General features: G+C 38.7%; 1 pseudogene; it reads right to left on the bottom strand.

Moving 5' to 3' along the window:
• Positions 1 to 12,405: 12,405 nt before the first annotated feature.
• Positions 12,406 to 16,842, bottom strand: part of LOC108302437 — a 60,149-nt pseudogene continuing 55,712 nt past the window's right edge.

The raw sequence follows: 16,842 nt of genomic DNA on the forward strand, positions 1-16,842 counted from the left end.
ACTTCCCTAGACATCTTCAGACTTCCAATTATGTTTAATGGGACATAATGCAATCATATGGCCATCCCTAATTACAAAGCAGGAAGGAAAATATTGTATTTAGTAGGGTACATTGATTAACTTCACCCGTTAAAAGTCTAATTCAGTTAATAACAGAGAAGGAGGGAATAAATGTTAGATAGGCATGAACATAATATAAATTAATATAATACAAATGGGATGAATCCTGAGGCAAAGGCTTCACAATGTAAACAAAATAATACTTTTATCAAATAATGAAATAAACCAAAAAATCCAGTGCTAATTAATTCTAGTCATGAGACAGAACCTGTAGTTGAGACAATTTCTTCATCTTCCATTTTCAGAAGTCAAAATATACTATTTCATTTCTAAATTTGATAAACATAGAGTCAAGTATAAATTTTATAAAAGGAAAAAGAATTATGCATTGGTTATGGTTTTGCTCTACTACATGAAGTAGATAAATCTAAAATAACACAGGTATAAAGATATATTATTTCTTTTCCTTATAAATTAACTCCTGATTGTTAAGGAGTTGGATTGGAGTTGCCTGATGTCAAGAAAAAGGTTCTTTCTTCCACCTTGTGACTCTGCTGTCTTTGTATGTTATCTCCTGGTCCACAAAGGTTTTCCCAAATTCTAGCAATTTTATTCACTTTCCAGGTGACAGGAAGAAAAAATGACAGAAGAAATACATGCCTTCTTTCTTTTTACAAGTTTTCGGAAATCCCATAGCACACTTATGTTACACTTCCTCAATCACACTTAACTATACATCACACCTATTTGCAAACTAAACTGGAAAAGCTGTCTCCTAGCTGTGTGTACTGGTCTCCTGAAAAAATCAGGGAGTACAAATGTGGGATTGGCAACCAGTAGTCTCTGTCACAATTAAAAAGGGAAAATCAGTGTTTACCAGAAGCGGCTAAACTAACACAATATTAATACAGAGAACGATAATAAAAACCAAAAAGCAACAGAAAATAAGACTAAGCATAAATGGAAAAAACCCACTACTTAAAAAATACAACTCTCAGGTTGAGTCAAAAAAAGAAGATTCAATCCGTGTCATAAATAAAAAATACACAAAAAAACCTAACCCCAAAAAGAAAGGGATAATTATACTTAAAAATATGCAGCAAATAGATAGCTCAAATAGTAATTTTGTTATATGAAACTGTTGAATTCAGGGCAAATTTATAAATTAGACAATAAAAGGTACTTCCTAACAAAAAATTTTATATTAAAAATGAGAACATTTGATAATTACCATAAATGTATATAACAAATAATGTATCAGTGAGAATATTTAAATGTAAAACAGCAGGAAATGCAAGAGAAAGCCACAGAAATATTATGGAAAAGAGAAATACTAAGTTACCTGTGTAGAAAAGAGCTTGAGTAACCAAAATATTAGAAGTTTGGAAGAAAAATAAAATAAATAATGATTTATAGCAACCTATGTATGCTGATAGCAGAAATTAACTTCAAGTGTTTTAAAAATTTGACAACTTGATGTGATATTTGATCACAAAGAATACATGGGCAAACTCCAAAAAGTAAAATAGCATACAATATATTCTCTGACAAGAAAACAATAAACTACAAATTAACAAAAGGGAGGATAAAGGATGAAAGAAAATTTAATATCTTTAAAAGAGATTAACTGTTGAGAAAAAAAAAAAACTTGAGATCTCCGGAGCACAGCTCCCAGTGAGAGAGACACAGAAGACGTGTGATCTCTGCATTTCCAACTGAGATAACAGGTTCATTTCAATGAGACTGGCTGGACAGTGGGTGTAGCCCAGAGAGGGTGAACTGAGGCAGGACAGGGCACTACCCCACCCAGAAACTGCAATTGACCAGAGGATTGGGGACTTTATCTCCTCAGCACTCCAGTTCAGGTACTGCTCTTCTCCCATATCCTTTGCAACCCACAGTCCAGGAGAACGCTGCTGGGATGAGAAGTGTCACAAGTTGCCAGCACAGATCTGAGTGACAGCTCCAACCAGCTTGGCACCATGAGCTGTCTGCAAAGAACTGGGCAGAGGTTTTGGCTAGCACCAAGAGCACCTGCAGGATGGATCTACCCTCCCCCCGCCCAGAAAGAGAGAGAGCTGAAAGCAGGGAGACAGGTCATATGGCTTGGCGCTTCCCACCCCCAAAAAGACCAGCAAACTGAAGCCCTCTGGCTTGAGAGTTTCGCAACCAGCACGTCAGTTCAAGTTCGACCCAGGATGGTCAAGCCTGGTGGGGGCAAGGGTATCTGCCATTGACAAAGCAGGTCTAATCTCACCTGTGTAAACAAAAGCCAGAGGAAGCCTGCACAGCAGCCAGGCTGAGTCTGAGTTACCCCCACAGCACCTCTGCAGGCAGACAAGGGACAGACTGCCTCCTCAAGAGGCTCCCTCACCCCTGTATAACCAAAAAAAAATGCCTCATACAGCAGAGGGGCCAGACTGTTAGAAGGAAAATTAAAAAACAAAAATAAGTAGCCTCAACATCAACAGAAAGGACATCCACTCCGAGACCTCAGCTGAAATTACAAACTTAAAATATAAAATGTAGATAAACCTGCGAAAATGGGAAGAAACAAGTGCAAAAAGGATGAAATTGTCAAAGAACAGAACACCTCTCCTTCTCCAAGCGATCACAACTCCTCATCAGCAAGGGAGCAAAACAGGATGGAGAATGAGTTTGATGAATTGACAGAAGGAGGCTTCAGAAGGTAGGTAATAACAAACTTCTCTGAGCTAAAGGAACATTATCTAAATTAATGCAAAGAAACTAAAAACCTTGAAAAAATGTTAGATGAAATGCTAACTAGAATAATTAGCTTAGAGAAGAACATAAACAATTAGATGGAGCTGAAAAGCAGAGCACAAGAACTTCGTGAAGCATATACAAGTTTCAACAGCCAAATCCATCAAGCAGAAGAAAGGATATCAGAGACTGAAGATCAACTCAATAAAATAAAATGAGAAGTCAAGAAAAGAAAAAAAAGAGTGAAAAGAAATGAAAAAAGCCTCCAAGAAATATGGGATTATGCGAAAAGACTTAATCTATGTTTTATAGGCGTAGCTGAAGAGGACAGGGAGAATGAATTCAAGCTGGAAAAATACTTTTCAGGATATTATCCAGGAGAACTTCCCCAACATAGCAAGGCAGGCCAACATTCAAATACAAGAAGTACAGAGAACACCACAAAGATACTCCTCAAGAAGACCAACCCCAAGGCACACAATTGTCAGATTCACCAGGGCTGAAAAGAAGGAAAAAATGCTAATGGCAACCAGAAAGAAAGGCCAAGTCACCCACAAAGGGAAGCCCATCAGAGTCACAGCAGATCTTTTGGCAGAAACCCTACAAACCAGAAGAGAGTGGAGGCCAATATTCAACATCTTTAGAGAAAAGAACTTTCAACCCAGAATTTCATGTCCAGTCAAACTAAGCCTCATAAGTGAAGTAAAAATAAAATCCTTACAGACAAGCAATTGCTGAGAGATTTTGTCGCTACCAGACCTGCCTTACAAGAGCTCCTGAGGGGAGCACTAAACACAGAAAGGAACAACCAGTACCAGCCACTGCAAAAATGTACCAAATGGTAAAGACCAACAATGCAATGAAGAAACTGCATCAACTAATGGGCAAAACTACCAGCCAGTAACAAAATGGCAGGATCAAATTCACACATAACAATATTAACATTAAATGTAAACAGCCTAACCCCCAGTCAAAAGAGACAGACTGGCAAACTGGATAAACAGTCAAGATTCATCAATGTGCTGTATTCAGGAGAACCATCTCACATGCAAAGACACATGCAGACTCAAAATAAAGGGATGGAAGATTTACCAAGCAAATGGAGAACAAAAAAAGGCAGAAGTTGCAATCCTATTCTCTGATAAAACAGATTTAAGCCAACAAAGATCAAAAGAGACAAAGAAGGGGATAACATAATGGTAAAGGGATCAATGCAATAACAAGAGCTAATTATCCTAAATATATATGCATCCAATACAGGAGCACCCAGATACATAAAGCAATTTCTTAATGACCTACAAAGAGACGTAGACTCCCACACAATAATAGTGGGAGACTTTATACTCCACTGTCAATATTAGACAGATTGAGACAGAAAATCAATAAGGATATCCAGGACTTGAACACAGACCTGGACCAAGTGGACCTAATAGACATCTATAGACCTTTACACCCCAAATCCACAGAATATACATTCTTCTCAGCACCACATCACACTTATCCTAAAACTGGCCACATAATTGGAAGTAAATCACTCCTCAGCAAATGCAAAAAAATGGAAATCATAGCAACCAGTCTCTCAGACCACAGTGAAGTCAAATGAGAACTCAGGATTAAGAAAGTCACTCAAAACCACACAACTACATGGAAACTGAACAACTGGCTCCTGAATGGCAACTGGATAAACAATGAAATGAAGGCAGAAATAAAGATGTTCTTGGAAACCAATGAGAACAAAGTCACAACGTATCAGAATCTCTGGGACACATTTAAAGCAGTGTCTAGAGGAAAATTTACAGTACTAAATGCCCACATGAGAAGCAAGGAAAGATCTAAAATCAACACCCTATCATCAAAATTGAAAGAGCTAGAGGAGCCAGATAAAAAAAATTCAAAAGCTAGCAGAAGACAAGAAATAACAAAGATCAGAGCAGAACTGAAGGTGATAGAGACATAAAAAAAAAACCTTCAAAAAATAAATAAACCCAGGAGCTAGTTTTTTGAAACAATCAACAAAATAGACCACTAGCCAGACTAATAAAGAAGAAAAGAAAGAAGAATCAAATAGATGCAATAAAAAATGATAAAGGAGATATCAACTCCAATTCCACAGAAATACAAACTACCAACAGAGATTACTACAAACAACTCTATGCACATAAACGAGTAATCTGGAAGAAACTGATAAATTCCTGGACACTTGCACTCTCCCAAGACTAAACCAGGAAGAAGCTGAAACCCTGAATAGACCAATAACAAGAGCTGAAATTGAGGCAGAAATTAACAGCCTACAAACTAAAAAAAAGGACAGGTCCAGATGAGTTTATAGTCGAATTTGACCAGAGGTACAAAGAGAACCTGGTACCATTCCTTCTGAAACTATTCCAAACAATACAAAAAGAGGAAATCTTCCCTAACTCATTTTATGAGACCAACATCATCCTGATACCAAAATCTGACAGAGACTCAACTAAATAAGAAAACTTAAGGCCAATGTCTATGATGAACATCAATGAAAAAATCTTCAATAAAATACTGGCAAACCAAATGCAACAGCACATCAAAAAGCTTATTCATTATGATCAAGTTGGCTTTATCTCAGGGATGCAAGGCTAGTTCAACATACACAAATCTATAAATGTAATTCACCACATAAACAGAACCAAAGACAAAATCCACATGATTGTCTCAACAGATGCAGAAAAGGCCTTTGACAAAATTCAACAGCCTTTATGATAAAAACCCTGAATAAACTAGGTATTGATGGAGCATATCTCAAAATAATAAAAGCTATTTATGACAAACCCAAGCCAATATCATGCCGAATAGACAAAAACTGGAAGCATTCCCTTTGAAATCTGGCACTAGACAAGGATGCCCTCTCTGACCACTCCTATTCAATATAGTATTGGAATTTCTAGCCAGAGTAATCAGGCAAGAAAAAGAAATAAGGGGTATTCAATTAGGAAAAGAGGAAGTCAAATTGTCTCTATTTGTAGATAACGTGATTGTATATTTAGAAGACCTCATTGTCTCAGCCCAAAATCTCCTGAAACTGATAAGCAACTTCAGTAAAGCCTCAGAATACAAAATCAATGTGCAGAAATCACAAGCATTCCTATACACAAATAACAGACTTAAAGAGAGTCAAATCAGAAGTGAACTCCCATTTACAATTGCTACAAAGAGAATAAAATACCTAGGAATACAACTAACAAAGGATGTAAAGGACCTCTTCAAGAACGACAAACTACTGCTCAATGAAATAAGAGAGAGCACAAACAGATGGAAAAACATCGCATGCTCATGGTTAGGAATAATCAGTATCATGAGAATGGCTATACTGCCTGAGGTAATTTAAAGATTCTATGCTATCCCCATCAAGCTACCATTGGCCTTCACAGAATTCGAAAAAACCCACTTTAAACTTCATATGGAACTAAAAGAAAGCCCACATAACCAAGACAATCCTAAGCAAAAAGAACAAAGCTGGAGGCATCACACTATACCTGACTTCAAACTATACTATAAGGCTACAGTAATCAAAACAGCATGGTACTGGTACCAAAACAGAGATATAGACCAATGGAACAGAACAGAGGCCTCAGAGGCAATGCCACACATCTACAACCATCTGATCTTTGACAAACCTGAAGAAAACAAGCAATGGGGAAAGGGGTCCCTGTTTAATAAATGGTATTGGGAAAACTGGCTAGCTATGTGCAGAAAGCTGAAATTGGACCCCTTCCTTACATCCTACACTAAAATTAACTCCAGATGGATTAAAGACTTAAACATAAAACCTAACACCATAAAAAACCCAAAAGAAAACCTAGGAAAAAATTTCAGCACATAGGCATAGGCAAGGACTTCATGACTAAAACACCAAAAGCAGTGGCAACAAAAGCCAAAATAAACAAATGGGATCTAATTAAACTTAAGAGTTTCTGCACAGCAAAAGAAACAATCATTAGAGTGAACTGGCAACCAACAGAATGGGAAAAATGTTTTGCAATCTACCCATCTGACAAAAGCCTAATATCCAGAATCTACATAGAACTAAAGCAGCTGTACAAGTAAAAAACAAACGAACCCATTCAAAAGTGGGCAAAGCATATGAACAGACACTTTACAAAAGAAGACATATATGAGGCCAAGAAACATATGAAAAAATGCTCATCATCGCTAGTCATTACAGAAATACAAATCAAAACCACATTGACATACCATCTCATACCAGTTAGAATGGCAATCATTAAAAAATCTGGAGACAACACATGCTGGAGAGGATGTGGAGAAAAAGGAATACTTTTACACTATTGGCAGGAGTGTAAATTAGTTCAACCATTATGGAAGACAGTGTGGCAATTCATCAAGGATCCAGAAATAGAAATACCATTTGATGCAGCAATCCCATTACTGGGTATATACCCAAAGGACTGTAAATCGCTCTATTACAAAGACACATGCACATTTATGTTCATTGCAGAACTATTTACAATAGCAAAGACCTGGAACCAACCCAAATGCCCATCAATGATAGACTGGATAAATAAAATGTAACACGTATACGCCATGGAATACTATGCAGCCATAAAAAAGGATGAGTTTGTTTCCTTTGCAGGGACATAGATGAATCTGGAAACCATCATTCTCAGCAAACTGACACAAGAACAGAAAACCAAACACCACATGTTCTCATTCATCGGTGGGTGTTGAACAATGAGAACGCATGGGCACAGGGAGGGGAACATCACACACTGAGGTCTGTTTAGGGGTGGGATACTAGGGGAGGGATAGTGGGGAGTGGGGAGGTTGGGGAGGGATAACACTCCTAGAAATGCCTGATGTAGGTGATGAGGGGGATGGAGACAGCAAACCACCACGGCATGTGTGTGCCTGTGCAAGAATCCTGCAAAATCTGCACATGTACCCCAGAACTTAAAGTATAATTTTTTTTAAAATTGGGTTAAAAAAATCAAAATAGAAATTACAGAGCAATTTAAAAATGCTGATTACAAAAAAAACAACAACAACAGGCAGTATTAAAACATCTAGAATTTCTACATCTAGTAAGAGATAAGATTCTCCTGGAAAGATCTTCCTCATATAACAGCCATAAGTCCCAAACATTTTATAAAGGGATACCTACCTGATGATGAGCACAGTTACATAAAGCATGGAAGATTCCTTGAAGCGTTTAAAAGTAGAGGAGATTTGCATGTTAAGCATCCGCAATTTTTTGGATGTTTTTTCTTTTGTTGTTAGCCTAGAGCTATAAACAATCAGCATAGCAGGTGGGCAGTGATGGAAACACAGAGTCAAACTTTTCTGGGGTGCCAGAAAAATAAATACAGAAAAACACATGGGCACTGGAAAAAGGAATAATCCCAAAATGGCTAGAAGGGTGTCACCAAATTTATTTTACCACATCTATGGTTAATCCCAGATCACAAATGTTCAGGGGAAACTGAAAGCCACACAGCTAATGACAGATCTGAACTCAGATGAGAGCTGCTGTCCAAGGAGCAGAGTTTGTAGTTAAAGTTTAATCGAGGTCATGACCTGCTGAGACAAACAAAATAATGCATCACAGACAAATAACCAAATCCAGTGGCTTCACAACTTTGTTGTCATAATGTACAATATACAATTTAAAATTATGCTGATAAGTCATGAAAATGATATAAACTCCAGATAAAATGAAAATCAACCTGAGATCGACTTTGACTTGAACCGTATGTTAGAATTATCAGGATGGAATTTTAAAGCAGCTAGTATAATATGCTCGAACATGAAAAAAGATGGCTTACGATTAATCCAAAGATATTAAATATCTTCAGTAGATGAGAAATGATTTTAAAAGACTTTAGAAATGAAACTTTGGAAATGAAAATATTTGAAATAAAATTTTCACTGAGGCAACTTAACAGCAAATTAGAGGAAAGAGCAAATAACTCATAAGATAGATTAATAGAACTCATCTGATGTGAAGAACAGAAAGAAAAATGTATAGAGCCTGATGGACCTATTAGAGATAGGAACAAACCATCGAACATACAATTTATTGGAGTTCCACAATAAGAGAAAAGGTAGAATAAACGAAAAAAGTCTATCTGAAAAAATAGTCCAAAATTTCCCAATTTTGATACTTATTTAAGATCTCAATGAATACCAAGCAGGATAAACATGTAAAAGACAGTGTTGAAATGCATTATATTCACACAGATAAAACCCCAAACTAACAGCAAATGAGAAATGAGGAATTAGAGATCATTTCAAAATCTCCTTGCAGACAGAATGGTCAGTCCAAAATTTAACTAACACGTCTCCTTCCTAACTCTGTCTTGGCAGATTTTTCTTTTTTCTTTCTTTCTTTTTTTTTTTTTTGGTACAGAGTTAGAATTTAAAAATTGTGTATAATTTTTAATTCTCACTTAGTAAAGCTAAGTGAGAAATTCTGCATGCTGAGTTAGAAGCACAACAAAAATAATTATACTCAATTTTTTTTAAAAAAAGGAAAAAATGATCAGTCGCGAAAGTTCAATGAAATAACCAAGTTCTCGCATAGGAAATTAAAAAACCATATATTCTTTTCTAGTAAGTAGGATGTCAGAAGTAAAATGGTAGATGCAAAAAAACGTGTCGGTAGCCCCACAGTTATCATTTCATTTCCCAGGTCATTATCACAAATCTCCTGCACATTAGACTTTATAATGTCTCTCTGAGGTAGAAAATCCAACTGTCTTTATTTAGTCAAGATAGAAGCAGCGAAATTTGATCTTTGCTTCAATATTATAACAAATCCTGTTCCTTTATACATTATGGAATCTGCTTTATAGAAACTACTGGAAATGTAAATGTCCCTAGACATGTATAATTTCTTTCAATATTTTTCTAAGATAAAAATGAATGCAAGTGTAAGTCACAGTGACATTCATTTAAAAAAAAAGTCTCCCACTCATTCTATAAAAAATTATCCCTAAATAGCTTCTACCTTGAAAACTAAGATAAGTTCAAACAGTTTACTTTATTACTTTATAAGGTCTAGCAAGTGTGGTGGTAATATTCTTAAATTTATCTTTTGTTCTTAAGTTGCTTTTATTTTCTAATTGTACCTGTGGTCTGACATTTCCTCTGCATTCATGCTGAACAACAACAAAAAAAGAAATCCATGAGCTGACCCCAAGGAGACTGCTGACCCAATCTGCCTGTCACCAGTTACGTGTCACTTGGATTGGGTATAAGCAACAAAAAGTAATTTGTTGACATTTCTGTGTTAGGTTTAGTTCAAGAAAACATTAGCCACATCTTACGATTTCATTTTTCCTCAAGTTTTGTTTGTTTGTTTGTTTGATTTTGAGACAGAGTCCTGCTCTGTCAGCCAGGCTGGAGTGTAATAGCACAATCTTGTCTCACTGCAGCCTTCACCTCCTAGGTTCTAAATGATTCTTTTGCCTCAGCCTCCAGAGTAGCTGGGATTACAGGCACCCACCACCATGCCCGGCTAATTTTGTATTTTTAGTAGAGATGGGGTTTCACCATGTTGGCCAGGCTGGTCTCGAACTCTTGACCTCTGGTGATCCGCCTGCCTCAGCTTCCCAAAGTGCTGAGATTATAGTTGTAAGCCACTGCATCCTACCCATTTTTCCTCAAGCTTTTGATTCCAAAATCTCTGTGAAAACTGCTTAGGCAAAGTGTGCTATCAATAAAGTCTGCTTTTCTTTTGTTGGTCCCCTCTTTCCTCTGTTTCTCTCGCCTAGTTGTGCCTCCTGGCCTCTGCTGCTCAACACCCTCCAGTCATTCATAAAAATGAAACATCAGTTTGACTGGTGTCTCCTGGATCCCCTGATATCATAATCTGGCAGTTGATCTGAACTGGGGATTACTCAAACCAGTTTGGCAATTCTGGTTTTCTCAATAAATAAACCACAGATGTCCTTGAACACCAACTAGTAAAGTAAGTCTTTGTAATGGGTCCTTTGTACTGTTTGAGAAGTGAGTAAACATAGTTATTAAGGCCAGAATTTAAGCTAAATATTCAATCCAAAAATTGTAGAGTAACAAAGAATAAAACAAAACGGAATGTGAAGGGAAATGCATTCCAAGTCAAAGGAAAGAAAAAGGAAAAAGAGGAAAGACAAAACTATAAATATAGACACCCAAAAAGAAGTTAAATATATAGGGCAGGATTGAAAGCACATAGAACACAATCTAAATTTGTAAACTTGTAATCGGTTGTAAATATGTAAATGGACTCTCCCACTAAAAGGTGCTCTGGGTAACAGATGTAGCTTTATGTTGTTCATAGGTGATATGGTTTGGCTATGTTACTGCCCAAATCTCATCTTGAATTTTACTCCCATAATTCCCACATGTTGTGGGAGGGACCGGGCCGGAGATAATTTGAATCATGATAGCAGTTTCCCCCATACTCTTCTCGTGGTAGTAAGTCTCACAAGATCTGATGGTTTTATCAGGGACTTCTGCTTTTGCATCTTTCTCATTTTCTCTTGCTGCTGCCACGTAAGTAGTGCCAGATTCTGGGGCCTCCCCAGCCATGTGAAACTGTAGGTCCAATTTAACTTCTTTTTCTTCCCAGTCTTGGCTTGTCTGTCAGCAGCGTGAAAATGGTCTAATACAGTAAATTGATACCAGCAGAGTGGGACATTGGTAAAAAGATACCTGAACATGTGGAAGCAACTTTGAAATTGGCGATCAGGCAGTGGTTGGAACAGTTTAGAGGGCTCAGAAGAAGACAGGAAATGTGGAAAAATTTGGAAGCTCCTAAGAGGCTTGTTGAATGGTTTTGATAAAAATGCTGATAGTGATATAAACAATAAGGTCCAGGCTGAGGTGGTCTTAGATGGAGATGAGGAACTTGGTGGGAACTGGAGCAAAGGTGATTCTTGCTATGTTTTAGCAAAGAGACTGGTGGCATTTTGCCCCTGCCCTAGAGATTTGTGGAACTTTGAACTTGAGAGGGATGATTTAAGGTATCTGGTGGAAGAAATTTCTAAGCAGCAAAGCATTCAAAAGGTGACTTGGGTGCTGTTAAAAGCATTCCATTTTAAAAGGGCAAAAGAGCATAAAAGTTCAGAGAATTTGCAGCCTGATGATCAGTAGAAAAGAAAAACCCATTTTCTGAGGAGAAATGCAATCTGGCTGCAGAAATTTGCATAAGTAACAAGGAGCTGAAGGTTAATGCCAAAGACAATGTGAAAAATGTCTCCAGGGCATGTCACAGGTCTTCGTGGCTACCCCTCTCATCACAGACCCAGAAGCCTAATGGTTTTGTGGTCTGGGTCCAGGGCCCCCATTCTGTGTCCAGCATACGGACTTGGTGCCCTGCGTCCCAGCTGCTCCCACCATTGCTAAAAGGAGCCAAGGTACAGCTTGGCCCATGGTTTCAAAGGGGGCAAGCCCTAACCCTTGGCAGCTTCCATGTGGTGATGAGCTTGAGGGTGCACAGAAATCAAGATTGAGGTTTGGGAGCCTCCACCTAGATTTCAGAAGATGTATGGAAACTCCGGTCTACTGACATGGGTATGGCACGCTTCCTGCCTACTGAGAGTGAAAGTGATATACAGAGCTATGATGGTTTCTAATGAGTAATAAAATTCACAAAAGTTCCAAATTATTCATGTCAGGATCATTCCTTTGCAAAGTTTGATGTATTAATAAATGAAGATCAAGAGGTTTCTTGGTCTGTAATTGCAATTTCATTTTTAAAAGTCAGTAGGTTTCTTGTATAGTTCTATTGCAAGTGGCCCAGGTTTAATTACATCCATCTCCATGAAGGCAGAACACTTGGTGCTGGTAAACATTTTTGTAGGCTTGTAGTCTTTGAATTTAAAGGAGAGAGCTGCACCTTTGGTTAATTTTTAAATATAATTCTGCAGCTCAGTGTTCATTAAAATGAACATATGTATCTTCTTAAAGCCACAGAAGTATCTTGCACATTACTTAAATCTGTGTCATTCAGCTCCTTTATACTAACTGTAATATAGCATATTTCAGACCAATTTTCTCAGTTCTAATAATGGATAACACTGCTCCTGATTCTGAGGACAACTTTGGTAATAAAGTATTGATATGTGCTTCTTAGCATATTTTAGACCAGTTTTCTTAGTTCTTGTAGTGAGAAACACTGCTCTTGGGTCTGATAGCAACTTTGGTAATAAAATAGTGATATGGTTTGCTCTGTGTCCCCACACAAATCTCATCTTGAATTGTACTCCCATAATTCCCACGTGTTATGGGAGGGACCTGGTGGGAGACGATTGAATCATGGCGGTGGTTTCCCCCATACTGTTCTCGTGTTAGTGAATAAGTCTCACGAGATCTGGTGGTTTTATCAGGGGCTTTTCCTTTTGCGTCTTTGTTATTCTCTCTTTGCCTTCTACCATCTGTGTAAGATGGGTCTTGCTTCTCCTTGCCTTCCACATCATTGTGAGGCTTCCTCAGCCATGTGGAACTGTAAGTCCAATTAAACCTCTTTCTTTTGTAAATTGCCCAGTCTCAGGTATGACTTGATCAGCACCATGAAAATAGACTAACACAAGCAATAAAGTGCCAGGAAATCCAGCAGGAAAAGAATCGGGAGATCCTCCTCCAGCACCAACCTGTTCTTCATCTTCTTCAAATTCCAAATGCTGTTTTTCACCAGGTACTAAAGTTCTTTTTAACAGAACAGGCTGAACATCAAATGGAAATTCTTTATTATATGTAAAAAATGTTCTTTTAGTATTGGTTCTAGTTTCTTCAGGTCCTCCAGTTTCAGTTCCTTTTGAGACTGTGTGGAGCATAAAGCTGCACTTCACAATTCCAAGCATGTGGCAACATTGCCCGTGGTTTTCTTTTGTTCTTCTGTGAATTCTAGTGTTGAGCTTGGGCCTCTTTTTGTAGAAGTCTTGTTAATATCTAATATTTGTCTATCACTTCCACCATGTGGCTCCAAGAGTCAAAGCTGGTGCCTCTCCTAAAACTGGTTCCCCAGTGCCGTAGTAGACTCTGGGTCACAAAGTTGACCAGTCCTTACCCCATCCCCTCCTGTTCCTACTCTGGCAAGGCCGGGCTTTTAGGCACCATCCTGGCTGGGCCTGACTCCAGTATTGACAGGGCCAGGAGGAACCACTATAGCAAACTCTGCCACCCTCCAAGGAGCCACACAAGCTTATTTGCAACCACTCTTCTCTTCTTTTCTCTCCCTCTTTCTTTTTATTTATTTGGAACATAGTAGGTTCCTTTGTTTCACATTGCTTTCAGTTTTTGTTCCCTCTTCCCATGCTTACTGATTAATCTTACATTTCTAATATGTGGGATAAATACTTTAAAAGCCAAAACTATACAAAAAGAGGAAGAGCTTCAAGATGCTTGACTAGAGGCATCTGGAACTGCCACCTCCAAAACAAGAACCAACATAGTGAGTAGATAATCACACTTTGAATAGATCATTGAAAGAACACTGGATCAAGAGAGAAGTGGCAAGAAACACAGCAAGGAGGAAGGAATTGAGGCAGCCTGCTGGGCTGGATCCTTTGGGAGCCTAGGGGTGCTCCTCAATGTGTGATCCCAGCAGTGCACGTTCTCACCACAGGCTCCTGCAATCCCAGCCACAGGAAAGCTCCTCCATCCACCTGCAGACTTAACAGAGGGTGCCGCCTGGAGGCCGCAGGATGGCATTGCTCCAGAGGGGACAGGGGACGCTGACACGAGATACATCATCATCCCTACAACAGCACAGTACCATGCAGAGAGTTCAGTTCCCACCAAAGGGCATCCTGCCCCGGGGCCCCAACAGCCCTGCCCCCACACATCCTCCACACATCAATATTCCCTGCCTGCAGCCCCTGTTGTGACTGGCTGGTGCTGTTGCTGCCAGGGCTGAAGCGTGGTGAAGCATTCCAAAGACTCCGCTGACCCTACTGCCCCCAGCAGTGAAGAAGCTATACATTTTCACATGCCCTGAAGACAAATTCCCCTATCCACAGGAGCTGCTACAGCAGCCAGGGCCAAAGCCTGAGCAAAGCGTGAGCTCCCCAGCCACCTGCATAGGACTACTGCCACTGAAAATAGACCTACTTCACCTGGGTCCTAGGGATCACCCTGCTCCTGCCTACCACAGCCCCTGCAGGCACCACTGAGGGCCCTTAGGTCAGGTCCGCCGGGCTGGCTCAGCACCTCCAGGGCCAGAGCATGCTGTCCCATCTGGGGACCTGGGAGCTACTCAGTGCTCAGTTGAGTCCACCATTGGTGTCACCTGAGCACTCCTATCAGGGACCTGGGGACGGGCTCTCAGCCCATCACAGCCAACACCAGCACCAGTGTGGATAGCTTGTGAGCCAAGGGTTTGTTCATTCTCTGCTACTGCTGTCACCCATACCACACCTACTGCCCAAGGCCTTGAAAACCTGCCCACTGCCGCCACTGCTGGCACCGAAGCAGGACACCTGGAAGCCCAACAACCAGCCCACCTGAACCAGTTACTGCTGGGGACAGGACGTGCTGCCCTGGGGCCCAAGGGCAGGCACTCTCCATCTGCCACTGCAGACACAGGCCCTGGGACAAGACCACTTGATGTCCCTGTACCCAGCAAAACTTCACCACAGGCTCTCTGATAACAAGAATTGGGGCCTGAAAAGACAGCAATAAGAAATTCTGAATTGGTCCTGCCAAATAGTTTGATGTTTCGACTTTCCACAGAACAGGGAGACATTATGTATATTCACTAGCAGTGAAGCATTAAGAAAAGTGGCTAAAGAAACTCAAAAGGCCCAAATGAAAGGTTTTCTATAAGAAAAAATTAGATTAGTGTTATTTCCAGTGTTATCTACATACCTTAAATGAAAGAAAATGATCTCGAAATAGAAAGGATAAGAAGAGAATCAATGAAATAGGCAAATGCTGAGTTTTGTTTTTCAAATATCTGAAAAGTTGTTGAGTCTTTCAGTTTTACATAAGACTGTGTTGTAAAACTGTGCAGCCTGATTAGCGAGCCAATAAAACTATCTTGCCAAGTGGTTTTAAAGGTCTAGCTCATTAGTAATTTAAGAAGAATCCGCATCAAGCTAGAAGACACTGTTTCATCAGATAAATTACACATGATCTTTTAAGTTTGGGTTTTATAGTTTTAATTGAATGTTTGCACCATTTATAATGTCACAGTGTTTAAGATTTCACGTTAACAATTGCCATGTGAAACTTCTCATGTTATCCTGTAAGTCCTCTAACGAGGTTCAAGAGGTGTGTGTGTGGCGGCAGGGGGGGTGTATGTTTTTTTTTTTCCTATTTTTGTTTTAGCAAGTCACAATAGAACACTATTTTCTGGTTTTTAACTTTGATGCAATGACATTTTATTTATTCTGCAATTATGGAGCACTGGATATATACTGGACATCATATTTGTCATTGATGTACTAAGATAAACACGTTGCAATCTCGCATTTGTAAAATTTACAAGCTAAAAAGGGATACAGATAGGCACCTAAAAGTAAGTTTTCCTAGGCTGATCATAATAGCTATCAAATCCATTTTTATCAACGATCTTAACTTTTAGAGTTAAATGGGTCCTCAACACTCATTCTTTCATGTTTTAAAAAAGGAAAACTAGGTTGAAGCAGATTATAATTTGTCCAAGTGTCCTTATTATCCCAGAACTAGAATCAAATCTCCACCTTAATTCTAAATCTTTTTCAGTTGATAAAATCGTAGAAGCACACTATTCATTACAGGCAGCCAAACATTAGATGGTTTCTGGTTAGCAGCAAAGCTAACTCCTGAGAATGATTTTCTCATTTTTATGTAAAATATGACATTAAATAAACATGAACAAAATTAATATTATTAAAGAATTTTGATTTGTCAATAGAATTTTATCAATTTTATATTTACTAATTCACTAAAATACTTCAAAATAATTTTTAATTAATTTATACTATATGGCTTTTAGCTTAATTATATATATTTGTACTTAATTTATTTTGTACCTTGCAAAAAACGGTTAAAAAAAAAAGACACATTTGAAGGTTACATCACACATTTAGATAAAGAGTAGAA

Source organism: Cebus imitator, unplaced genomic scaffold, assembly GCF_001604975.1.
Source record: "Cebus imitator isolate Cc_AM_T3 unplaced genomic scaffold, Cebus_imitator-1.0 Scaffold41, whole genome shotgun sequence".
NCBI lineage: Eukaryota > Metazoa > Chordata > Mammalia > Primates > Cebidae > Cebus > Cebus imitator.